General features: G+C 39.4%; 1 long non-coding RNA gene across 1 annotated transcript; it reads right to left on the bottom strand.

The window, feature by feature from the left end:
• Positions 1 to 395: 395 nt before the first annotated feature.
• On the bottom strand, positions 396 to 27,711 carry LOC129049108 (uncharacterized). The gene is made up of 3 exons (XR_008511908.1): positions 27,069 to 27,711; positions 25,913 to 26,047; positions 396 to 547 (listed from the first exon to the last, which is right to left on the bottom strand). It is a non-coding gene; the product is annotated as an uncharacterized LOC129049108 (long non-coding RNA).

The raw sequence follows: 27,711 nt of genomic DNA, 5'->3' as shown, positions 1-27,711 counted from the left end.
ACGAATGAATAGCTGCCAGATAGCCCTATCCCTTTTTATCCACAAACTCCTCTGCAGACTTTTAGATCCAAACGGTTAAGTATGCTATGTCACTCAAAATGTGGGTTCAATAGAGACAGAAAGCATTTTCAGGATGCTAAGACAGACCCCTGCTTCTCATGTATGTTTACTACAAGAGTAAGATGTTTTGACGTAAAAGCTAAATTTTGGCTTCAAATGTTCTTAAGAAAGCTACATCTGCACCACTCAACATAGCAATCTGGAAGTTCACATGGTGAGAATTAAGCATTTCTCACTCAGTTATAAACTGTGAAATGCATTTGAAAATATAATTTATAACTAGAATTAGCATTTTGTCATACCTGGCCAGCAGTAGCTATCTGATTACAAACTTACATTTGTTATAGCATGAAGATCATTGAGACGGGTGGTGCACTGCTCTCCATGAGCTGTCCCAGGCTTAGGAAGGCACATAAAATGAGGACAAATTCACCTTGGCTCTCAGCACAACACATGTCACATCAGAACATGGTTCATCAGATGACAGCTTTAAGACAAGGTTTGGGAAATAGATTTTGATAAAGTTTCCAGAGGCAAGAAACTTCACTAGTAGTCCACAATTCCTTAAAGCTTTTCATCATCCCACCCCACATGCCAGGGATGGCAAAAGCACACTGACCATTTGTTTCCATTTAGCAGCATCTTTCTTTTTCTCTTAAATTCATTTCATGAGTGGCATGCGCCCCACCCCCCAAACTGCTTTTTTTTTTTTTTTTTTTTTTTTTTTGAGACAGAGTCTCGCTCTGTTGCCCAGGCTGGAGTGCAGTGGGGCGATCTTGACTCACTGCAAGCTCCACCTCCTGGGTTCACGCCATTCTCCCACCTCAGCCTCCCGAGTAGCTGGGACTACAGGCGCCCGCCACCACACCCAGCTAATTTTTTGTATTTTTTTTTAGTAGAGACGGGGTTTTACTGTGTTAGCCAGGATGGTCTCGATCTCCTGACCTCGTGATCCGCCCACTTTGGCCTCCCAAAGTGCTGGGATTACAGGCGGTATGGCCCTTTTTAAATTAAAATGAGTTTAACTTAAAAGTTTCTCATTTTAAGAATGTTTTGCCACCTTTACGGTTACCAGAAATGTCAGAAAAATTTGAGAATTTTTGCCAAAGTGGAGTTAAGTAATCATTGCTCTTCGTCTTGGTCAGGCTCCAAGAACTCTGGACCAAATATACAAAGTTTATAAGAGACAGAGGAGGAAACAAATTCTGTGTTAAATATTCAGGGTCAACTGTTTTAGGATCACGAATTTTTGAGATCCTAATTTTTGAGATCCAGCCTTTAGTTAATCTACCCTAGCTGACACTGCATGGAGCAGAGACAAGCTTTCCTTTCTGAGCTCTGCCCGAATTACAGATTCATGAGCAAAATAAATGATTATTGTTGTTTTAAGCAACTAGGTTTTGTTTTGTTTTTGAGATGGAATTTCACTCTTGTTGCCCAGGCTAGAATGCAGTGACGTGATCTCGGCTCACCGCAACCTGCACCTCCCAGGTTCAAGCAATTCTCCTGCCTCAGCCTCCCGAGTAGCTGGGATTACAGGCATGCCCCACCATGCCCAGCTAATTTTGTATTTTTAATAGAGACAGGGGTTTCTCCATGTTGGTCAGGCTGGTCTCGAACTCCTGACCTCAGGTGCTCCGCCCGCCTCAGCCTCCCAAAGTGCTGGGATTACAGGTGTGAGCCACTGTGCCTGACCACAACTAGGATTTGAAGTAGTCTGTTACACAGCAAAAACAGGTAACTGGAACAGTAAGTTTGATGGTAAGAGCAAACCACAGGGCTAATTTTGTTTTTCAAGTGATTCAAAATGAAACTCAAAATCTAAATGCAGTCAAACACTTCACATCTTAAAAGTATTTGTGATGATTAAAAAAAAAAAAAAAAAAACCTGAGTATAGATTTACTTTTTAATGGGGGCTTTGTTATATAAAAGTTATTCCTGTCTTATTTCCTACTATTCGGAGTCTTAAAGTAGTAAACTTTTTAAAATGTTACAAGTCCTTTATTTCTGGATGCTATTCCTTTTTATTTCTATTTATAGACAAGTCAGTGTTTGCCTGGGTTTTATCTCTTATTTTCTAATACTTTTTAACTTCAGCTACTAATAGCCAATACACACTACTACCATTCTGCTTTCCAACCATTTCCCCTAGAGGTATGGGCTACATGGGCACATTGCCTTCCAAGTTATCACAGACAACGTTTTACCAATTGTCTTGTCACTGCATAACATGATCCTGTTTTTCCTGTCTCTGATATTCATTTCCTCAAATCCCACCTCTTGCCACCTCCCACCAACCTCTAAGCCAATTTCACACCTTTTAGATTGTATTAAGGCAGAACATCACTTTGTGTCACAGAATATAAATTATGATAATGCTACCTACATAATAATACTTTTCAGTGGCTTAACCAGTGGTGTACTGGTAAAATGACTCTCTGAAATAAAAGCCCTGATGTATAGCACTTGCCAACCTCTGTATTGTAAGTGCTCCAATCACACTGATTCCAAGCTATCAACTTGATGTCAACTGGCTTACACAATTCCTGCAAATTTAACAGTCAGCTCTTGCCAGCCAGTGAAAGCCAGATAGTTAATTTAAGCACACTAGTGAGCTTAACCCAGGGTATAAAATCCAATCAACAGTGGGAGGGTCTGAAAAAGGGAGTTTGCTTCAGAGGGACCCAGGGTGATAAAGGCTCTGGCACATACAACACATGGTTTTCAATTTGGTCATTTGGTGCCAAAATTTATCCAGCAGACAGGGAGGAAGGATGATGGAGGATCCCCAGGGAGGATTTTATAGGCCAGGCCTGGAAGTGATGTACATAACTTTCAGTCGCATTCCATTTGCCAAAATCGAGTTTATGACTACTCCTAACCGCAAGGAACAGAGGAATGTAGTCTAGTCGTATGTCCTGGTGCAAAGGGAAACAGGTTTATCTAACACCTGTCCAGTCTCTGCCACTGAACCCCAGACCCAAGTTCCAGCCCATCATAGTATCATGAATATCTTATCAAGTCACTCTGTACGGGTCAGTTTTGAGAAGGAAATGATGGTCATCACGGTATAAAGCAAGGCCTAATGTTGTCAGGAATTATACAGTAATTGTAGCTGCAAGCACTTAAGCAGGCCCAGCTCTGATTGGCATGTTCTACCAGGTTCACGGTAGAGGTAACTTCTTCAAGTTAAGTAACAGAACCCTAGTTTTCTTATCTGTTTATATGATCTTGAACACCCAGGATGACAAGGAAAACATTGAACTTAGAATGCAGAAGAAGTTTCATAATGAGTTCAAATCTTTAAAGAGAGACAGCTTCAGTTTTAGCAGTCAGGGATTCCTATCCCAACTTTGTCACTGTCAGCTCTAAGTTCCTTATATGAAAGTTGAATAATTATACCTAATTCACAGAATAATGATGAGTAGGTTGGATAATTACTACAAATTGCTGGCACATAGTAGTTACTCAAGAAATGTTATTCCTTCCCCCCTCCCCACCTAATAAGGGACACATTCAGCTAAATTCTAGTAGGCAAGGTTCATCGCTGGTGCTCCTCCACAGAAATTTTTAGTACCTCTACCACTTGACATGATCTATAGCAGACTCTGAAGCTTCCCTCTCTTCTCTTTTCCCAAGAAAATTTCCCTGGCCTTCTCATCTGAGTCATGCTTTGTTCTCTACTAACCAGGTTAACGTGTTTAGCAAATTTTGAACATTCTGGAGATATTGTTGTTGCCAAAATAACTGGGGTAAGAAAGTCAGAGATGCTAAACATCCTGCAATAGCCAGGAATTAGACACAAGAAAAAAATTACCCTGCCCATCGTATTAATAGTGCCTCCCACTGTAAGGAATTTAATGGTGAAAATTTAAAAAAAAAAAAAAAAAGCTTTATAGTGGGGAAACGGAAAGAAGGACTCTTCTGAGACACCATAAAATGGCCACTCTTCTGCCCCTTAGTTTTTGACTCACGCATCTCCGCTAAGGTGTTTCTGCAAGAGAGAAAGCCTCGCACTTTTCTCTTCCACCAAGTAGCTGGACTGCACTTCACCCCACCCCCACCCCAGGAGTACTGAGACCACTTTTTCTATGCATCTGACCTCATGATCCAAGTACACATAATAAACTCTGCGGGAATCATCCCAAGGGTTAAAGCCATTTCTTTCCACTTAAAATGGTGATGACTGACCTGGGAAGCAATAATTAAGTCTGAGTATAGACAAACAATAGGCAAGCTTACACAACCAAATTCCTCATTGCAATCAGGTCAAAGTTAAAACTAATGACAAGTTGTGTCAAAAATAATGACACGTAAAAACCTCTCAGTCAAGTGTGTTTAGTTCACAGATAGTCACTTTTAAGCATAAAACAGGCCTCCTATTCATTTGGATGTCATGACATGGCAAAGTTGATACTGCTTAATGTAGGAAACTATTAGCTGATGCATATTTAGATTTCTGTTTAAAAACCAGAGTGTTAAATATCTTCCCCTAAAGAGACTTTCAAGTTGATCAAAGATACAGGATTGTCCTAATTCTTTTCAAATGTAGACTATCTTTAAAAAGTTAGAGCAGGAAACGTGTCCACGATTAAATAAAGTTAGATCTCTTATGACGCTTGCAATTTAAGATTTTTATCTTTTTGATGGGACTAATCCCAAAGCATTTTATTACTGGGTGAAGTCCCTTTTTCCATCGTATGGGTTCTGAGTCCAAGACCCAACAGGTCACAATTTTGCCTTTTATAATATACTTATATATGATATATAATATAAAATATAATAATATTTATGGAATAAAACTGCTCCAAGGCTGAGCTGAAAAGCACAGAAGGTGCTCAAGTGCTGCACTCCGCCTGCAATCCTGTGCATTCACAGACACTGGGCATCAGGCCTTCTGGCCGCAAACCAAGGAAGTTGCTTAAGAAAGAGCTGGCTCATTCCTGGGGTCATTTAACCTTCACTCCTCAGACAGAGCTTGTTTAAGCATTTTGCTCCTCAGATCCAGATTTTGGTCCCTGGTTCCTGAGGGACCTTTAAACCCCTAGTTTCTTGTCTTACGACCCACAGAGGACCTCTCTGATTAGAATGGAACAAGCAGATGAAGCTGGACCTGAGCATTTTTCCATGAGCCTGAAATCTCTGTTGACATCTCCTCTGCCTCTCAGCCAGGACATTTTGAATCAGCCAGAAACTATCTGATTTCTCCATTTGATGTGATTACCTGAACACAGTGTAGCAGGAGGCCTAGACAAGATGCACAGGGTTGTTGTGAACTAAAGCTCCTTATTCTTTGAGATTAAAAGATACATGGTAATTCTGCCGCCTGAGGCCAGAGGCATCGAGTTTCTCTCAGTACAGACTTCCCCCACATTGGAAAGGAACTGTCATTAAAAACATTATTAAAGATCTGTCTCCCAGCGGGGGCCCAGTGGCCCCTCAGTCAGAAACCAGTGCTTTTCTGCTGCCCACTGGCTCTTTCTTTGGAATCTAGACACCATCCCAAGTTGGAGGAGACTGGTCATAGGCTCACTGGGTCCTTCCCCAGAATTCCCACCAAGATGCTGCCTAGTAAAGGGGTTGCAAACACCAGTCTTTTCCTCTATGCCAATGACTTAATTATAAGGAGCAGTCTCAAAACTTGCCTGCCTTGTATCTCACAACCATCTGTGAGAACCACATCATTGCCTCTGTTTTGCAGATGGGAAAACTGTGGTCTAGCTTCCATAAGTGACCAAGGGTCAAAGGAAGAGAAGTAGCCAAACAAAGAGTGCAACCCAAATTATCTGGCTCCAAGACCAATGCTCCTGCCATGCCCCTGCCCTGCAGCAGGCTTCTCAAAGCCTCCCTTCCTGGCAGCAACAGAGAGCACCTGGCCATGCCTTCGTTCTTGTTTACTGGAGAGTTGACGGCAAGAAATCAGCAAGTATTAACTTGCAACTAACATAGGTCTCATCAGCTTTGTACATGAGTTTTTTTAATCGGACAAATCTAAATAAGACACTCGTGTGGGTATTTGTTGTAATTCAGCCTCCAGACCACAACTGGAGAGCATGTTGCTGCTGGTTCTTAGCAGGTCAATTAGTGGGTGGATGCTGGCATCCTCCAGGAACCATATCCTGCTTTACAATATTTAACCTACTCATATGCCTGTAAATTATAGAAATTGAAATACAACATATTATATACCCAGGTTCACACAACCAAAGGGAACCACCCTAATTATATTTAGTTAAAAATGGCCCAGCTCAATCCTGAATTGTTTAGCTAATTAAGGGCAAGCTAAAGCTATTTGTCCGAATCACCCAGTAGCACATGATTTTCTGTGCTCTCTGGACAAGTCTTGTAAACTCAAGTCATGCTTTTGTGTACTTCATATACTGTCATATATGTTTATCATTACAGGTTGATGTGAATTTTCATATGTTATAGGCTCAGTTATTCCTGTGGGTATTTCCAGTCTTAAATTAAGTGCTTATTTCACAAACCACAATTTCAACCATTCCAAGATCCATCGCTAAAGTGTTTTAAACTTTAAACAACTTGAAAACATATAAAGTTGTCATTTCACTCTTCTGCCTAGATACTAACTTCACACCCAACCAGCAGCATGTGCAGACCGTGTCAGACAAGCATGAGACAGAGAGGGGCTCCTCCACTGTGGAGGGAGGAGACCCTGATAGTTATTTTAGGGGACTTTGTCATTCATTTCATTTCGTTACTCTTGACATCAACTTGCAATTTCCTCTTTTTCTGCAACTAAATCATTCTGAATATGTTAACCCTAAGACACTAATACCTTTTACATCCAACAGAGGGGAGAAATATAGTAAAGTAAAAGTGAGCAGACCTGCCCTTCCCTTCTATATGCAGGCAACAATGGGATATATTGATATTACTCTGCGATTCTTTTTAGCGTAATGTTTTCTTGCATCAAATCACTTTTCCTCCTGCTGCCTGCAGCTGAACAGACAGCTGGAAGTCAGCTGCGTAGCGTCTAGTGTAATAGGTTTTTAAATGTGTCACTGTTAATTGTGTGACATTGTCTCTCATTCTGTTTTGTGAATGGACTGTGCTGGATGCTAGAGCTAGGCAGACAGCTCAGCAATTTGCCACTGTGGCTTTTCTAGACAAGGAAACTTTTCCTCTCTTATCCCTGCAATCAAGGGTAGAAAACCAGTGGAGGAGCTGGGAAAAATCCTAATTCTTGAAGATGTCCCAGATCTGAGGCTCTTACTCAGGTACCATTGTCCCAAACCATCAGAGCTCTCTCCAAAACTGATGTCCGGTGTCATCCTCGTTCATGGTTGTGGTCAACCACATGAATTCTTTCTATTGCCCCTCCCAGAAAAGGTCTTCACGTTTATGATTGTATAGCCCAGTCATTAGAAATGTCTGAGAGAGAATTCCACTCTCAGGTTGCATCGTGTGGTTATGAACTTCGTTTGATCACTGCTCCATCAATTTGACATTAACTGCTGCAATTTACAACCACTCCAGCTTTCTACCTATTACTGTACCTTCTGCAAGTGAAAAAAAGAAAAGAGGGGGTAGGGGAGACCTCTGCTGCCCAGGAGAAGTTTTAAAGAATGTGATGGCTTGTTAAAACCTGACAGGACAATGGGGGAAGGGGATCACTGAAGACAGCAAACCAAGCCTGGTAATGAATAATGTCTTGCTCCCTGCTGTGAACACCAGTGACCTGACATGTCCAGCAAGGCAGAGGAGTGAATAATTCACCGTGCGAGTCATAGGCCTCCTGGTAGGCCACAGCATTGCTTTGTCTTACAAATATGTTCTCCCACAGAATCAGACCTGACAGGCTGGTTCGTTCAAGAAATGTTTAAACAAAAGCCTTGTGTGAGGGAAAGAGCACCTTGTGATTTTGGCCCAGGTCTCCCAGCGCTGAAGTTTCTGGTGAGCACTTGGCTGGTTAATAAATCCGCAAGCATCAAAGCAAAGGTAATCAAAAATGGAACCGGTCAGAAGATGCGGAGGCCCTGCTCCTGTCTGATGAAAGTGTGATGAAGTCAGACAAAAATCCATTTTCACCACATATGCAAATTGAAGTCACATTCATTGTCTGACTTGAACCCACAAAGTGAAGAAAGTATAATGCAGCTGGGAATTCCAGGTGACAGCTTGACCTTGACTCTTGCAATTTAATTTAAAAGAGAAAAAATAAGTATATTTCTCTTTGAATGAAGAACGAGAAAGATGTCAAGACTTTTTGGTTGAATTTACTCTTTACGGTGGCTTCAAAGTAGACTGCAGAGGTTTTTGCGAGTTTTTGGAGGCCAGGGCAATTGGTTAGGTCTCTTGGTTTGTGGAAGAAGGGGTCTTAGTGTTACACCAAAGCATAAGACATTCTGAGTCCTTGGCCCCTCTTCTTCCTGGATGGGGATCAGGCAGACATGATGAGACAAATGAAATGGGAAAAAGTGGGAGCCAGCCTCAATGGAGAACACTTTACTTCTTCATGATGTGTCCCTTTCTGCTGATCTGAGAAAGTGAGGTTCACAGAGAACTGGTAGAATACAGAGAGATTGCCCCCAGAAGGCTTCTGATACCCCCTTCCTAGATATCAATGTGTATATAACTCAGCTGACTATAAGAACAGGACTAGGGAACATTATGTTTGAGCAAAGTTTTACTCTGAATTAATGCTTGACCTAAATTTGTAATGAAATTGCTCACTGGTACGTACTGTAAACTGCAAACTGACCTAAACCAGCCTTGAAACACACTCCACAGGCAAGGCTCCATAACTTAGAGTGGAGACTCAGACCAACCTCATGGTAAAGGGTTCTAAAAGTCCTAAGACAAAGATAGAGTGTGCTTGGTATGAACAGTCACCTCTCCCGACATCCCTAAATAAGCTCCATTATGGAAATGTCATGAATTAGCCACGGGACACCTTCCTGCTGTTGGGAGTATAAGAGTTAGTCTTCGCCACATCATTGCCAACCTTTGGCACTGCTAGTCTTTTTAGTTCTGATGCGTAGTGGTTTGTCACTGTGATTTTAATTCATATTTCCATGGCAAGTTAGGGCAACCATAAAATGTATCCTTTAAACAGAAAGTGAAAGGTGTGCTTTTAATAACTGAGCAACTAACGCAATCTGGGGCTATTACAGGCAAACTGGGATATATGATCTCCCTACTGCTGACTAATGAGGTTAAGCACTTTTTTATATGTTTGTTGGCTATTTGGGTATCCTCTTTGCGAATTTATCTATTGAGTTGTCTTATTATTTTATTTTTCCATAAGTTATTGGGGTACACATGAGTAACTTCTTTAGTGGGGATTTGTGAGATCCTGGTGCACCCATCACCTGAGCAGTATACACTGCACCATATTTGTAGTCTTCTATCCCTCTCTCCTTTCCCACCCTTCTCCTCAAGTCCCCAAAGTCCATTGTATCATTCTTATGCCTTTGTGTCCTCATAGCTTAGCTCCCACTGTTGGTGAGAACATACGATGTTTGGTTTTCGAGTTGTCTTTTTCTTACTGATAATACTGATAATAGGAGTTCTTTACATCTTCCTATTATATACATATATATATATTTCACATAAACTCATATATGTTTCATAAAGATATTTAGTCATAAAATACCACTCATCTGTTTTACATATTGGGGTTTAGCATACTATTTTGCTAAAATACTTGAAAATCAGTGCTCTAGAATGCTACAGTTAAAATGTGCTCTACTTTGCATCTAGAACACATGGTGAACCTATCAGGCCATGGAGTGACATATTAAGACTTTTACTCAGAGTCTATTTTTCTCATTGAAAGAATTTCTAATATTTGATTGCCTCTTTATTGTTACGCTTTGCTTTGTTTGGAATTAAAACATTACAGATAGAATTGAAAATTCCAACATGTCATTTCCCAATCCTATTCTATTCCTGCCCTACCAGAGAAAACCTCTTTAAAGAATTCTGTTTATCATTTTCATACAGCTTTTATAATACTACAACATATATGTATCTATAGTTACATATAGTAATGTTTAACAATATGTAAATAACATACATATCATATGCCGTATATACAATAACTATTCTGTACATTTTTGCTAAAGTCTGTTTTTTGAGATTTATTTATATTGATACATGTGGCTCTATTTTTAAACTGGTGGGTTAGTAATCACCACTGTATGAATATATCATAATTCATTTGTTCTCCTGTTGATAGATATTGAGGTCATTAACCTCCTCTGTTTAAAAAATGCAGACTTTAATGAGACTTCTTTAAACAAAACTACTTATTAACAAGTATTAGGCTTTTTTAACAGATATATCTACAAGCAGAATAGCTGCTTCATAGAAAATAAGCACTCCAATAGAAAATTACAAGATGTTGAAGAAAGTACTCTTCATAATGTTCTCCCTAATGTTGTATGTTCTTCTCAACATCGTATGAGAGTTACAACTGCTCTACAGCCTCAATAGTACTTGGTGTTTAGTTTTGCCAATTTGATGGACGTGAAATCATATTCCATTTTCATTTTGTGTTTCCCTAATTACTAGTTTGAACATCTTTTCATTTGCTTATAGTCCATTTTAACTTCTTCCTCTTAGAATTAACTTTTACTTTCTTTTGCCCATTTTCTTTTGGGTTGTCTTATTTCTCATTAATTCGTAAGAGATCTTATATACATAGTATCTTTCATAGTTTTTTGTTAGTTATATGCATAACAAGTATCTCCTTCCATTCTGTTGCTTGTCTTTTAACTTTCTTATAGTACCTTCTGTTGAACATTTACTTTAAATTTTAATGTAGTCAAATATATCAATTTATTCTTTTTTTGACTTTATTGATACATAACAGTTGTACATATTTGGGAGATACGTGTGATATTTTAATACCTGTATACAATGTGTAATAATGAAATCAGTGTAATTAGGATATTTATCGCCTTAAACATTTATCTTGTCTTTGTTTTGGGAATGATTCTTATCTTCTAGCTATTTTGAAATATACAATAAATTAACTATAATTTTCCTACTGTACTATCAAATACTAAGCTTATTCCTTCTATCTAAATGTATTTTTGTGCTGCTTAACCAACTTCTCATCATCCCTTTCTATCCCCTAAAAATATCAATCTGTTTTTCCATGCTTCATTCCTTTTGTGGCATTTCTAGAAAATTTCTTACCTACTTTAAGGTTATATAAGTATTTTTCTACATTTTCATCCAAAACTTTATGTTTTCGTGTCATAGTTAGGACTTAAGTGTGCCTGGAATTATTTGTGCATAGTTTGAGGTAAGAATGTACTTTTTTTACACGAGGCTAACCAATTGTCCCATCATAATTTTTAATAGTTTTTGTCTCAGCATAATTTATCAAATACTCTCCCCTTCCTTCTACTGATGTGAAAGATAACCTCTGTCATATACACCCATGGATCTGCTTCTGGGCTATTTTTTTTGATCGGTCAAACTGGTCATTGTTAAAGTGTAACAGACTTTGAGATCTGCTAGGACAAGTCTCCCACATTGTTATTCTTCACAATTTGCTATTTAGTATTAATTTTAGAATCAAGTACCACAAAATATTCTTACAAAATTTGATTAGAAATACACTGAATATATGGGTTAATTTGGGAAGAACTGGCATCTTTACAATATTGAATTATCTTAGTCATTGTAGCAGTTCGTTCTCACACTGCTAGGAACTGCTGTGAACACCCACCTGAGAGAAAAGAGATTTAATGGACTCACAGTTTCAATGGCTGGGGAGGCCTCGGGAAACTTACAGTCATGATGGAAGGCTCCTCTTCACAGGGCGGCAGGAGAGAGAATGAGTGCAAGCAGGGGAAATGCCAGATGCTTACAAAAACCATCAGATCTCGTGATACTCACTCATTATCACTAGAACAGTATAGGGGAAACCGCCCCATGAATCAATTACCTCCACCTGGTCCTGCCCTTGACACATGGTGATTTTGGGGATTACAATTCAAGGTGAAATTTAAGTGGGGACACAGAGCCAAAACATATCAGTCATGAGCATTACCTATCTCTCAATTTATTCAGCTTTCTTTTGTGTCTTTCAATATTTTGTAATTTTCTCCTTGAAAATTTTTCACATACTTTATTTTTAACTATGTTCTATTTTTAGTTCTTATTGTAGAAAGAAGCTTTCAATTTACTGCATTTTCTATTTGTTAACACAAATGCTATTGATATTTTTATGTTGACTTTTCAGCCAACAATCTTGCAAAAACTCTTTTATTATTTGTGTGAATTTACTTATAAATTTCTCTTTACTCTTATATTCACAAAGAAGAATAGTTTTAATCTCTTCCCTTTTCATCCATTTTTCTTTTTCTTGTCTCATTTCATTGACAAGAAATACTAATACAAAGTTGAAAAGAAATGTTGACTAGGCACCCTTGAGTTCTTCCTGACTTTAATGGACATGTTTCTAAAGTCTCACTGTTAAGTACAGTAATTACTGAAGATATATGATAGATACATTTTATTTGGGAAATATTCTCCATCCCCATTTTATAATATTTATAATCAAGAATTGTTATTGAATTTCATCAAATGCTTTGTCTGCATCTTTTGAAGATCAATCTGATTTTGTTAATCTATAGCTTATATACTTTATAATAGATTTTTAGATATAATAAAGGATCTTCATATTCCTGACCATGGCCTTGGTTTAATTTTTACTGCTGGAATCAGCTTATTTGGGCTGTTACTTTTTTAATGTGAACATTTATGCATAAATAAGTGATCTAAAATGTTAGTTTCTATGTTGCTCTTGTTCTGGCAAAATTCTACTGTGCCAAAACATGAGCAAAGTAAGTTTTCTCTTTTTTACTCCCTGAAATTATTTGTATAACATAAAATTATCTGTTCCTGAACTTTTTTTTAATTGTCATCAAAATCATCTTGGCCTGTTTACTTTTTTTTTTTTTTCCTTTTTGGGACGGAGTGTCACTCTGTCATCCACGCTGGAGTGCAGTGGCATGATCTCAGCTCACTGCAACCTCCGCCTCCTGGGTTCAAGCGATTCTCCTGCCTCGGCCTCCTGAGTAGCAGGGATTACAAGCATGCACCACCACACCTGGCTAATTTTGCGTGTTTTTAGTAGAGACAGGGTTTCACCATCTTGGTCAGGCCGGTCTCGAACTCCTGACCTCGTGATCTGCCAGCCTCAGCCTCCCAAAGTGCTGGGATTATGGGTGTGAGCCACTGCACCCAGCCCTGCTTACTTTTTAAAACAGAAAACTTTGACTTTTCATTAAACATCTATATTAATTAAAATTTAATCAGGTTTTCTACTTCCTTTTACATCCTTAATAGTTTATATTTTTCTTTAAAAAAAATAGTAATTTCCCCTAAATTTTCAAACTGACTGACACAAACTTGTTCATAGATATTTTATCGTTTATATGATAATATTGTAACTATGGATATGTCCCTATTTGTTCCTAATAGCATAATGGTTAAGAGCACAGGTTCTGGAGTCAGACTGTCTGAAGTCAAAGCCTGGCCCTACTATTTACCAATGTTGTGGCCCTGACAAAATTACCTAACTATGCTTCATTTTATAATAATAGTTTAGCTTAGTTTTAAACACAAATAGTAGTTACTGTTTCTCCTCAGAAAATGGAAGCTCTTGCTCCTTTGCCTTCTGAAATATGTTGTTGCTGAGGTAAAGTCTGCTGCTAGTCTGATGTCTACTCCTTTGTGAGAATCTTCTCTCATTGATAGCTGTTAAGATTCATTCCTTATCCTTGATACTCTGCAGTTTCACCATCATGTATCTACTTATGAATTTATTTTTATTCATTCTCATTGGTACTCAGAGCACAATTTCAATCCAAAGACTCATGTCCTTCCTCAATTTCAGTACATTTCTCTATGATCATCTTTTAGAATGCTGATTCTTGGCCAGGCATGGTAGCTCACATCTGTAATCCCAGCATTTTGGGAGGCTGAGGCAGGTGGATCACTTGAGCCCAGGAGTTCAAGATGAGCCTAGCCAACATGGTGAAACCTGTCTCTACTAAAAATACAAAAATTAGCTTGGCATAGTGGTGGGAGCCTGTAATTCTAGCTACTCAGGAGGCTGAGGCAGGAGAATCACCTGAACCTGGGAGGTGGAGGTTGCAGTGAGCCAAGATCATGCCACTGCACTCCAGTCTGAGCAACAGAGTAAAACTCTGTCTCAAAAAAAAAAAAAAGAAAGAAAGAAAGAGAGAGAGAGAGAGAGAGGAAGAAAGAGAGGAAGGAAGGAAGGAAGGAAGGAAGGAAGGAAGGAAGGAAAGAAGAAAGAGAAAGAAAGAAAGAAGAGAGAAAAGAGCAAAGAAAGAAAGAAAGAAAGAATAAAGAAAGAAAGATTGATTCTTCACCATTCCATTCCTCTATTTTATTCTTCTGGAATTCCTATTAAAGAATATTCTAGTCTTTTAATCTATTCTCCATTTTTCTTAGCTTTTCTTTTCCGCACCCCGCCCCCACCTCAATGTTTTTCATTTTTACCAGAATTGTTTCATAATTTCTTGCCCTTTTAAACAAAATCATCCTTTAATCTATCTCACTATAAATCTAAACATATTTATGTTAATGTCTTCTTCAGACTACTCCATGGGACAGACTTATGTTTGGATTGTTGCTTTTTTAACTGTGTTACCAAACTTTTTACTTATTTTGGAAATCTGGTTTGCAGATTCCCTTTGGATGAGTGGATATCTTCCCCCCTCCCTTGTCTCTCTCCCTCTGTCTTATTATTATGTATCTTGTAAAGAAGGTGTGCATCCAAGTGTTACACATTAGAATTTATAAAATAAAATAAATTCATGGCAGGGTGCGGTGGCTCATGCCTGTAATCCCAGCACTTTGGGAGGCCAAGGCAGGAGGATCACTTGAGGTCAGGAATTTGACACCAGCCTGATCAATATGGTGAAACCCCATCTCTACTAAAAATACAAAAATTAGCTGGGCCTGGTGGTGTGCACCTGTAATTTCAGCTACTCAGGAGGGTAAGATGGAAGAATTGCCCAAACTGGGAGGCGGAGGTTGCAGTGAGCTGAAATCGCACCACTGCACTCCAGCCTGGGTGACAGAGCAAGACTCCATCTCAAAAAATAAAATACAAAATAAAATAAATTTATACCAACAGAAATACTTTTTAACAGGTTATGTATTAGATCGCTACAAATTTGTATGCCAAAAAGAAGTATTTTATTGCATAAGAAAAATTGTGAAAACCACTATAGTCGACTCAAATCTAGAGCCCCAGAGAACACAAACTTTCCTGCAAGAACTCTAAGAATGCTCTAGTTAGTGCTTTAGGCACATTCCAGCTACTGGGAAAAGTGGAAGGTTTCTCCCACCTGGTCTCACTACCTCCTGAGCAGAGAGCATGCCAACATTGAGCTGATGTGGTTCTGCACTAAGCAAGGTCCAACAGTAGAAGTCAGAGATTTCTATGATGCCAATCTCATGCTTGTTCTCATTTATGAGCATAGCATTCCCTCAGTTTCAGGTTTGTCTTTAGGACTATGCTTTCTTGGCTCTGACTCCAATTAGACTTAATCTCATTCTATCTTGACTCTATCTTTCAGCTATCAATCTTCCACCTTAACCTAGATAGGCAAAGGGCATGCTCACAGCTAACACATGCTCCAATCCAGCTCATTCCACACACCAGGATTTGAGACCAAAGCTCCATACCAACAAACTGGGTACTTTTACCCAAACTGTTTCCTCTGCTCTTCTCTCTTTAGAACCTATAGTAGAAATTGTGAAATAATAATAGCTGGATGTTAGGGATTTAGGGTCAAATGTTCTGTTTTTCTTTCCATCTATCCAACAGAAGTCTTAGTACGAATCATAAATATTTACCTTGGAAGTAGTGGCAATTAACCCACAATTCCCTGCCTTGTCATTTTCTCCATCAGACACACAACAGAGCCCCTGAGGACCACTTCATCCAGACTCTTTCCAAATCTTAAAGATTCGGAGTCCCCCTACCCCATGCTGCAGGGTCTTGGAAGGGCCACCACAGTGAAGGGATCACAGACAGTTTCCAGGGCACCCTGCCATTCAGTTTCTCGCTCTCAGATCACGGGGTTGCAAGGCATCTCCAGCCCTTTTCCAATGTCCTCAATTATTCATCCCATGAACATAACTAAATAAGTTACTTTTGCAAAATTATCTGGGTTTTTTGTTAACATTATCCCATGATGGTCATCATTCCCTGGTCTTTCTCTGGACTCCAACAATCCTCTTTCTCCTGGAGTACCCACAAGGAATACATACTTCTGTAACCACATTACCAAAAACTTCCTACATTCTCCAAAATGTTAAAAGTTTGGGGGAGACTACAGTGTCCCCAAAGACTGCTCCTGCTTCACTAACTTTATCTTACATAGAAACCAAAAACATACTGCAGAACCACACCAACCACATCAAGCAAGCCCAAGGTGTAGAAAGTGGTCCAAGACATGGTCTCTGAGAAGCAACTTATTTATCCTCTCTGAATCCCAAACTCATTGTTCATAAACAGGGGTGATGACATCTGCCTCTTTGTGGTCATTGTGAGGGTTAAGTGAAATGATTAATATAAGGTGCTTAGTAGTAAGGCTAAAGCTGAGAAGGTGCTCAGAAAATGGTATTAGTCTCATTGTACCCACAATTTGAGGTCCTTTGCCCATGTAGTAGAGACGGAACAGTTCTTAAAGAAGAGTTACCTGTTTATGGTGGAGAGAACATTTAGCCAGCCAGTATTGAGCACTTCTATTCCAATGTGAGTGGGACTATGAAAACCTACCCACAAAGTCCAAGGAAACTGAGAGACCAAAGAAAGAGACTTACATATCCAGTTTCTCAGAAAAAAAAAATATATATATACACATTTAATGGGGACTTATGAACAGAAGTTATGTCTGTGTCTTAGGGGGTGGTGAGACAAAATGGTGCATCCCCAGTCATTACCCATCAGACCCAGAGTTCTTATAGGATAGGGAAGGAATGTGTAGGACAGCTGCTCAAAGGCAGGATTTATATTAAGTACAATAACATCAAGGTCGCTTTGACCTAAGGGCAGGATTTACACTAAGAACATGAACAATAGATAAACTGGAAATCTTAGGGGCCTTCCCAGATCTGGGGTCAATCAGAAGTCAACATGGTAGATTAGCATCCAAGATGGAGTTTCCTTACCCTCCACAACTTCCTATAGGCCAATCACTCCTGTAAGCACTCTGTGTAAGGTTATTATTCCCCACCTTATTGACGATGTCATGGAGGCATAGAGTGACTAACAAAAAGCCACCCACCTAGAAACTGCAGAGACAAGTCAAGGTGAAGAGGATGGGATGCAGATGTCCGAGTAAATAGAACTATGTGCAAAACATTTAAAAAGTGCAGTTATATAAGGCACTGAGGTTCTTTGTGAGGAGGAGAGGGATCAGGTGTGGGAAGCAGCCCAAATTCTATGGGACTGATATAGGAGATTTAGATATCTGGGATAAAACTTAAGCATTGTGAGAACATATGTAGATGTGAACAGGCAGCTGGGAACACATACACAGGCATTCATATAGGTACAATCTGATCCGAGCTTAAATGATAGACCAAGAGTTTAGTTTTAAGTAATTCTGGACTAAATTTATTATAACTGTAAGAGATAAGGGATAATTTTACCATATTTAGACTGAAAAAAAAGCAAGTTTTTTTCAGACCATCTAAAATGTTTACAATATAATCAGTTATGGAAAACTTACGAGGTTATCTATGAGTATTCTAGAAAGATCTCTAGAAATTGTGTTCCTGAACTTTAAGAGTTACTTCCTAAATTTTCTTTCCTTCCTATAATGCAAACGAGCCATTGATATCATTTAAAATTGTTGGTTTTTTCTCTGTACAATTTGAATTCTGGCTTCAAGCTAAATCTCCATCTCTTTTCCCACTACCCAATTCAGTCCCTTACAAGCTAAATACCATCATACCAAGGGCAAAGCCAAATCAACAATAATAGAACAGGGCAGACTCAGGGGGCTGAGTTGAAACTGGCCCTGAAAGGTGATTGTGATGGGAGGAAGTCCATTCCAAGAAGCAGAGCAGTATCCAAAGTGCCAGGCAATAGACAACAGTTGTGGCCCAGTAGGCCTGTCAGCGTAATCACCATTCGGGTTCTTCCTGACTGCTGCACAAAATCAATTCACTGAGACTGAGGCATTGCAGCAGAGAAAGAGTTTAATTGATGTGAGGCCAGCCACACACATGACAGAGTTACCACTCAAATCACAAATCAGTCTCCCCGAAGGCTTGGAGGTTAGAGTTTTTATGGACAATGCAGTGGGAAGGAGGCTAGGGAATGTGTGTTGCTGATTGGTTAGGGAATGAAGTCACAGGAGTGTGGAAAAAGTCCTTGTCCACTGAGTCCTCACCACTGGGCGAGGCTACAGGACCGGTTGAGTCATGAGTTACATGACTAGGCAGGGTCAGTCAGTTGCCAAAAAGTCTAAAAAAGTCTCAAAAGACCAGTCTTAGATTCTACAATGATGTTATCCATAGGCACAATTGGAGAAGTCACAAATCTTGTGACCTCTGGCCTCATGACTCCTGAGCAGTAAAGGATTATAGATACTACATCTATAATCCTTTTTATATATCTATATATAAAATAAAATCCTATTTATAATCTATAGATTATAGATACTACATCTCATAATCCTAACCTTGTGGCCTCTCATTAGTTTTCCAAAGACATTTTAGTTTTGGGAAGGGCTATTATCATCCTTGCTTTAAGGATAAACTATAAACTAAATTCCTCCCAAAGTTAGTTTGACATGTGCCCAGGAATGACTGAGGATAGCTTAGCAGTCAGAAGCAAGATGGAATCAACCATGTCGGATTTCTCTGATATAATTTTGCAAAGGTGGTTTCATCAGCATCAGGATGCCTCACCAGAGAGACCTGACATGGAGTCTAGGTGCCCCAATAGGAGATAGAGCAGAGCTACAGGGGACTCAGGAGGGGGTGGCACTTGGCAATCTGGACAGGCATTGAGCATAAGAAAAGTCTGTCTCCACACAGCACAAAAGTGCAATGTCTTAGAGTAAAGGCTGCATTCTCATCTCAGCAAGGGGCTCCCTACTGAAAAGCACAGTCTTGATTAGAAAGGTATTCAACTTTTTTGAGCCTCAGTTTATCCAATGAAAAGTGGAGATATCAGTAATAGCTACTTTATAGCATATCTGTGAAGATTAAATAGGATGACATATTTAAAGTGCAGTGCCCAGCACATAGTAAGTTCTTCATAAATGTTAACTACTGTCTTTATCGTTATCATCGTTATTTTAAATCAGAGCTTGTCTCACCTGCCTGTGCCCAGTAAAAGGCTCCAGGCACTAGAAAGGAAACTAGCAGGATCAGGAAAGGACCCCTTGTGGAGAAAGTGTGGCCCTGGGTGACCTTGGTGAGGAGTCAGGCACATGGGAACAAGATGGAACACAAATACAGGGACTGGATGAGAAACAAGGGCAGAGTCTCAGAAGGTCAGTTTTCATAGCTGGGGTGCAAAGTCTAAGTCAGACTCAAAGCCAACCCAGCAGAAACAGTGACTTGACTCTGAGCCTCAGGGTCTGGGGTGGAGCTCCTTAATGTCTCTAAGGTGGGGTTTAGTCCTAGAGACTAAGACAGGGCTGGGCTTGCAGGAGGTGGGGAACAGCTAGAGAAGACAATAGAGGGGAGAGATCAAAGCTCTGGGGGATTCTAAGCAAGACGCGTACACTGTCTAGGCTGCTGCTTCCTCTTCTGCACAATGCACTCATTGTGCAACTGGACTCGATTATCCATGATTGATGGAACAATGGGTGTTCATTGTTTTTTCCCCCTGGGGACACGTGTCACAGGATTGCAGATCAAGTTTTACAATAATGAAGCAACCTCGAAAATGTGGTTACACCAGACCTCTGCTCTCCAAAAAAATGTTATGTCTTGCAGACATGAAACATTCATGAGTGGACATCAGAAATTCATTTTAAAGTGTGTATTTACTTGACTTCATGCCCATAAGAAAGCCTGCAACTTGCTTACAGTGAAAAGGTTTGAGGAGTTCCAAGGACACTGAGCATTTCTCCTAGAAGGGCCTGTGTCTTTAAAAGAAGGCTGTGTAAACAGCCCCAGGCAAAGGCTCCAGAATCACAAGGCTTTCCTCATGAAGTGTCAGCCTGGTTGTGTCAAGTCCCCAAGAAAGACTTCAGCATAATTTTCTCTGGCATGATGCTTTTTCATTCCAGTGCCAAAGATAGCCTTGGGTTTAGGCTTAAGAGACAGCATGCAACTGGTTTAGGGCCCCAGAAGAACACTCCCTTACACCTTTTAATGTTTTACAATTCCCCAGAACAAAAATTTAGTGGTTTTCTGGCCTTTTAGCAAGAAACCTGGTGCCCACTAAGCTATCCTGGCACAGCCTTTGAAAATTTTTAAGATGAGTTGAAGTCAAGGAAAATCTGATGTGGGTAATTACAATACACAAAAACAAAAGATCACTTACCAAAATGACTTGAAACCCTTTAACAAAACCATTGTAGATTGTGCTTTGGGGAGAACAAAACAATAAAATATTATAGCAAGTGAATGCTTTATTGCATTAAAAGCAGGCTGAGAGTCGTGGACTTTCCCAATTCTACTTCAATAATTTCTTATAATCTTTATTATTTTTAGCTTAACAAAAGCCCTGAGAAGCCAGTCTTCAAAACAATGATCCTTGTTACAGTGTAGCGGCAGTGACATAATGCAACAAGTTAAAATGGGACCCAATACAAAATCCAATGACAGCCCTCTCATTGATGTATACTGTGTACACACACACACACACACACACGACACAACCTCCCCTACTTTCTCCATTGAGCTGAGTACATTGGTTTGGCTGAGTACATTGGTCTGGTTTTTGAGCAGGAAGGGAGTGTGTGATCTTTGTGGAGCCCAGGAAAAGGCTATCACGTGGTAAGAGAGACAAGCAAGCGGGCTTTGCCAGGAGCCAAAGAACACATTCCCATACTCTATCAGGAAAGGGAGACACATACAAAAGGCTGTCAGCCCCACCCACTGTGAGTACCCCATCCAGGGAACTTGCAAAAATCAACCTTTAGATCCAACATTGCCCTGAGTCACCATCGGCTTTCAATCCACCATTGGGTGGACTAAAACCAACACAAAATTTAGAAAGGTGAGGCCAAGGTGAATCTCATTTATGACTACTATGGAGAGAAGCCTGCTCGAGTCATAAATATCTTCAGCAAAGTCAGATAGGAAAATCATCAGTAGCAGAAATACTAAACTGGGTTTGGAAGGTTTGCAAGGGGGCCAGTAAAACCAGCATTTGTGAAACTCACTATGAGCCATAGATTGTGCCGGCCCTTCCCATGGCTATATTATTTAATGTTTATTCTATAGGTTTGTTATTTAACCCTGAGTGAGAGACTGGATTGGAGTATTCCATTAGAAAAGTACAAAAAAGAACAGATTTCATCAACGGTAGGCTAACCCCAATCCTGCTCAGAAAATGCCAACCCAATAAACATTTTGGCACAGTGAAATCATGTGCCAAAATCCCCTCTATGTGGGTTGTAAGGATTCTCCATCTGCCTTTTTGGGGGTCAGAAAACTAAATACAGGAAGTCAGAGCATGCCCAGAGTTGAGGAAGTACTAATACCATCAAATTGAGGAACCAAACTTCCTAGATGAAATTACAACAGTTGCTTACGTTCGCATTGTGCAATTTTATTCATTCGATAAATATTTACGGAGCTGGACAGAAAAGAGAGCAAGACATTCTCCTACCCCTCCCAGAGCTAACAGCTTGATGTGAAATGTCACACACAAACAAGAGACAACTGCAATGCTGTGCATGAAGGAAGGAGAGGCTGATGGGAAGGAACCCTGGAGAGTGCCCAACCCAGACTTCCCACGGGGCTCCTGTGAACTTCCAAGAAACTTTCTAGCAGCAGGCATCATTGTCAATTTTACAGATGAGAAAACCAATAATTAGAGAGGCTATGTGCCTTGCCCAAGTCAAATACATACATTTAGAAGGGGAATCCTGATCATATTACACCATACAGCATCTAGGCATGAAATTTTTTATCCCTAAAGCAATAATTTCTTGAACAGGACACAGAAGACTGGAAAGGGCTGGAGTTTTCAAAAGTCCCTAACCTAATCTCAGGGACTAGTTTTAGAACCGAAAGAATTTGATTCAACAATTTTAAGTCTCTGTTTTAGTCTTACCTTTTAGCCCCACAAAATTATGGGTCTGGCTCAAATTCCCTTGGAGAAACCACTGGGGACTCTACCTCTGTATCCGAGGACCTTTCTATTAATAGAAACTACAGCTGACCGTTAACATTCATGAAGAGTGACATCATGAGAAATTTTGAATGCTCATATTTTCAAATGCCACTGCAGCAAATAACTCTTTATAAAATGCAGTCTTTTATTCATTGCTTTAAGAAACATTTTATTGCAAGCCTGCTACATAAGCCAGGCAATAAAATATAATCAAACAATTTTATTGACCTCTTTGGAGCAGAAAATAAGACAGCTGAGTTGAGATTAAATACCAAGTGGTCAGCTGGGTTCATTCACCAGGGAAGTGACTCATCTCAGTGTAACAGCATCACTATACGTGCATTCAAATCCCTGTTTCAGAAAAATTATAAGTACTACAGTTCATGGATTTTTAGATCATTGGCATGTAATTGAGACCACAGTGTTAAATCTATAAATGTCATGAGTTTGTACACTCAATGCTAGAGGCTTGAATTCTAGTGCTGTATAGCTGTGTGGCACTGGATTGATCACTTAACCTCTCTGTGCTTTGATTTACCCATCAGAAAGACTAAAGTAGATGATCTCTAAGATTTCTCCTGGCTCTAAATACTGATTCGACTTTGTATAAAGGCAGCTTTGAAGTTGTGAATTTTAATCTTAAGGGTATTTGTTAAAGTATCATCTCAATTCATTTTCATAAAAATATATTTTTTTATTTTCAGGAAATAGCCTGTTACACTTTGTCTCTGTTACACAATTATAAAACCTAGAAAGCAAGTGCTTATGATTGTGTATAATAGAAAAGCAATAGCTGCAGCAGCCGTAACCAATTGAGCAAATAAACATTACTCTTTCTATAAAACTGAGTAGCCAAAATATATATTTTTATAATCAAACTGTACTAGGGCTTCATGGAGTGCAAGTTCCTTGATTCTTCAATCTATAGAAACTTAAAAACTATTTTAAAATATCCTGGACTTTTGACCATGGTATAATCATATATCTCTCTTACTACTTATAATTGCTTTTAAGTGTGTGAGTGAAATTTAATTCTAGATCATCACTTTCCAAAGTAGTCCCATGATTACTGTTGCAGGTTTGCTACTAACTGCTCTATGGTACCTTTCCCAAACTTGCATAATGGTGGTGATAAAACTGCTGCTAATGATTAATATTCACTGGCTGCTCACAATATGTCTACAAAACCATATGTGCAGCTCAAGCCTTCCAGCATCATGGACTCAGAGACAATATGTTTCACATAGCAGGACAGTCAACTACAAATGCTGCAGTCACATTCAAAGGTTACTGTAAAGCACTGGTGGAAAACCAGGCTTTCTGTGAACTAGATGCAACTCACAGATGTGGGCTCTGCAATTTTTTTTTACTTCATTGCCAACATTTACAAAATGAGATATGAAACATTTTTTAAAATCTGGATTTCTTGATTTGAATCGGAAGATATGGCAACAATAACACCACTATTTTACATGCTAACAATTGACCAGAAATGGCTAGCCCCTTAGATGGGCTTCCCCAGCTCCTCACTTTAAAACTTTGACTGTTATTAGATGCCTCCTATAAGTGGAATCATCATGCCCTATGTATCCTTCTGTTGGCTTATTTCACTCAGCATAATGTCCTCACAGCTCATTCATGACGTCCCACTATTAAAGAATTTTCTTCTTTAAGGCTGGATAGTGTTCCACTGTATGTATAGGCCACATTTCTTTATCCATTTATTTGTTGATGAACACATTATCATTACTGTGAATAGTACAGCAATGAACATAGGAGTGCCAATCTCTCTTCAAGATGCTGCTTTCAATTCTTTTGAATAAACACCCAAAAATGGGACTGCTGAATTATATGGTAGTTTTATCTTTAATTTTATTAGGAACCTCCATACTGTTTTCCACAGCAGCTGCACCATTTTGCATTCCCACCAACAATATAAAAACTGTTTTAAAATAATCTTTTAAAAAGAAATATGAACATCATGGCCTATGTTAACTCAGAGGAGTGTTCTCTTCACATGTGGTTTATAGCCTGTGCCTGGCACACAGGAGGCTTGCAGAAATGTTTGCTGGACCAAACTGAACAGACTGCAATACACAAGAGGGAAATTAGATGCCCATTTTATGATCTTCGGAAACAAAGTTGGAAATCAGCAATTTCTGATCAGATTGCAACCATGGGTATGGGATCCTTGGCTGCACTGGCAGCAAATGAGTGGTAGTGTCTTGTTGCCCTTTCCCCCTATCTGACATGCTTGCACTAAAGGGCCTGCATACAACACTCAGGACAGAATACTCTCATTAAACTAGTGGCTGCCCCCAAGCCATCCACAGTTCTCCAATCAACACCAGTTTCAGAACCATGTTGATGGTGATAGGAGCCAAGGAGTTTGAGATTGTATTTATGATCTGCTTCCTACAGCAAGAAGCACCTGCCATATCATGGAAAACTCAGGGAAGTATTCCGAGCACTGGCCCCTCAGCTACTGAGGTGGTCCACTTGATCCCCAAATTCTACAGGCTTGTTGCCTTTGTGGGCTCACACAGCCTCGTGCAAGCAAGCATGAGTGTAAAACACACGTTGACACACGCTGAGGTGGTACGCTTGCAAGAGTGAAACCATGGCACAGAGACAGGCCACATAGATGTTCTGCTCATGTCTTTCCAGCCAAGAAGTTTCGAGAAAAGGGTAATACATTTATTACATACTAAGCCAGAAATGTAAGCCTCGGGAAAATCTCTGTATTTGCAAGCAACATTGAATAAAGACACAACATCTGTCTAGGGTTCTATTTCCTCATCTGTAAAAAGAGAGGACTAGAGGTTCTCAAATATTTTAGTGGAAAACAATGGCAGAATGCTTTTTCCCTAAAGAAATCCTACTCAGAACCACAATATATAAAACAAAGGCTGACCTGTTCTTGTTGAGAGGGGCTGAGCCTTCCTTCCTGTCCCCTTCCCCAACCCCCATACCATGGGGAAAGTCTGAAACTCACTGCACTAAATGAGCTCAAAGCCTTCTTCTGGACCCAGCTTTCTGTGAATTTGTAAGTTAAACTTGTTTGTGTATATTTGTAGCTCATGCGATATAGAATATGATATGGCTAAACAGCAAAGCCTTTTGGCTGCTACAGTCAGGTGTTGGCAGGAGGCTTCTTGTGGTGTTCACAGAAAATGTTAGAGCTTTCAGTCTTTTGCTCAACAGAGGACAGGTTTCGACTCAGTTACCCTAGGCAGGGATCACAAACCTTCCCACCAACAGAGCATGGAGAGAATGAACTCAGAGAGCGGGATCCCCAGTTTCAGAGCACAAGGAGATGGGACTAAAGAGCAGGGCCCAGGATGGGCCACACGAGGAGACAGATGTCACCCAAAACATTATCAAGCCATTTTTGTCTTTATCTGTGTTACTCATACATTCACCTATTTTCTGTGAAAACAAAGACAATGTAAGGGGAGTCCGTAGCATAATCTTGGAATTCAATAAATGGTATTTCAATCTGAATCTCATACCTTAGAGTCTGCAGAGAAGTGGCATGCTTTGTTTTCTGATGAGAACCTCAAAATGTTGCTGTTCACTTGACCATGCAGAGAATCAAAGGTCAGCTAAATATACCGCATTAACATAAAAGCCCCAATAATTTTTTTCTACAAATGGAAAAAAAATTACTCTTAGAATATCATTGAATACTCTCTTCTGACAATAGCTTCAACATGAAAACAAGGGATAGCTGAATGAATTCTTTTTGAGAACACATTTGAGTAGAGACTTTTAAATATAAAACCATCTTCAAGTCAAAAATGGATTCTGCATAAAATATTCATTCCACATTCTGAAATGTATTATAAATGCAAAGTGGAATATTTTAAGTAATTGTATTCCAGATACTCCCTTTTATACTCAGATACACTGTTTTTTTTGAGAACCCATTTAATCAGTAGAAAACTAAAATGTGAATTTCTAAAGGTAAAAATGTTCAAATGTGGTTTTTGCTATCATTTAAAGCACGCTTTGTTTAAGCTCTCAAAATGAAGCAAAATGTAAATTGTACTGTGTATTGCAGTAGACTAATAATCAAAACAATTTAACTGTAAATATTGTAATTAAAGTAACAAGAGATTCTCCCATCTAGAAATTGCACCGACTGCTTTGCTTTACTGCTCTGCTTATCTACTTAATAAAAATTCCTATTCATTCACTTTGAGAAATGCTGTACTGTAAAAGAATAACAAATAGAGGATATCAGTAATGATTAAAAGAAAATAGAGAAATTTTGAAGATGCTCCCTGACTTTGAAGTATAATTGCAAAGGCCTAAAAAGTAATAACAATAGTTTTATGAATACTCCCAGGCAGTTACTTCTCTTTTCCTCTAATTTAATTCAGTCACTCCTTCTACCTCCTCTCAAACTTATTTGATATAACTTTCAAAAAGTTGCCCTGTGATAGGTTCCAGTGCTGAGATTTGCAAGATTATGGGTTTGCTGAACACCCCTAGGCACGTGGCATAGAGTTTGGAGACTGTTGGCACAACCAACAGACTAGAGGCACCATGCCAGTTCTCTGCCCTGCTGCCTGCTAGATCCACCCTTCCAGCCTCAGTTGCCAGTAACAGCATTAAACTTCCCTGCTAATGGCACTTGCCATTTAAGGAAATTTTCAAACTCACAAGAATAGTATTATGGGACATCTTATCCAGGAACAATTGTTCTGCTGTCTCCAGTTCACCTGGATGGAAAGCACCACATGTGTCCTGCAGAAATGACGACCAGTCTAGAGCAATACCAGGGAACAGGTGGGTTAATGGCACTTGGTTGAACTTAATGCTGTGAATTAATTCCTTCCAGCTGGTAAATGTCCTGATTCTCAACCACTGTTTTCTAAATCTTGGAACAGATTATCTCTCTTAGAATCTCAGAGCTGTCAATGCATGGAAGCCTTTATGCGGTTGTTTGGGAGACATTACCCAAATTTTCCAGATCTGGGAAAACTCTGTTTTCTCCTCCAGTCTTGCTGGCACCAATGAAGATTCACAGCAAATCTCATCAGTTATATCTGATAACTCCAAAAGAATACATACCCGATCTAATAGTTGTTTCTGTTTGTTTTTTGTTTTTTTTGCCAATGTGATTGCTCACATAGATATTATTCTCAACAATTTGTATAGTTTTTCTTATTCAGGACACATAATGTAATGAGATGTTCCTTCTCGCAGGATAATGTTAAATAAATGTATGAATCCTTACCCCTTCTAATGACTGACTTACAAAAATCCATTAGAGGGGACGCGTAAGCCTAAGAAAAAAAATTAA

Source organism: Pongo abelii, chromosome 10 (genome assembly GCF_028885655.2).
Source record: "Pongo abelii isolate AG06213 chromosome 10, NHGRI_mPonAbe1-v2.0_pri, whole genome shotgun sequence".
Classification (NCBI taxonomy): Eukaryota; Metazoa; Chordata; class Mammalia; order Primates; family Hominidae; genus Pongo; species Pongo abelii.
Note: the sequence above shows the minus strand (reverse complement) of the source record. Positions and strands in the feature narration are given on the sequence as shown.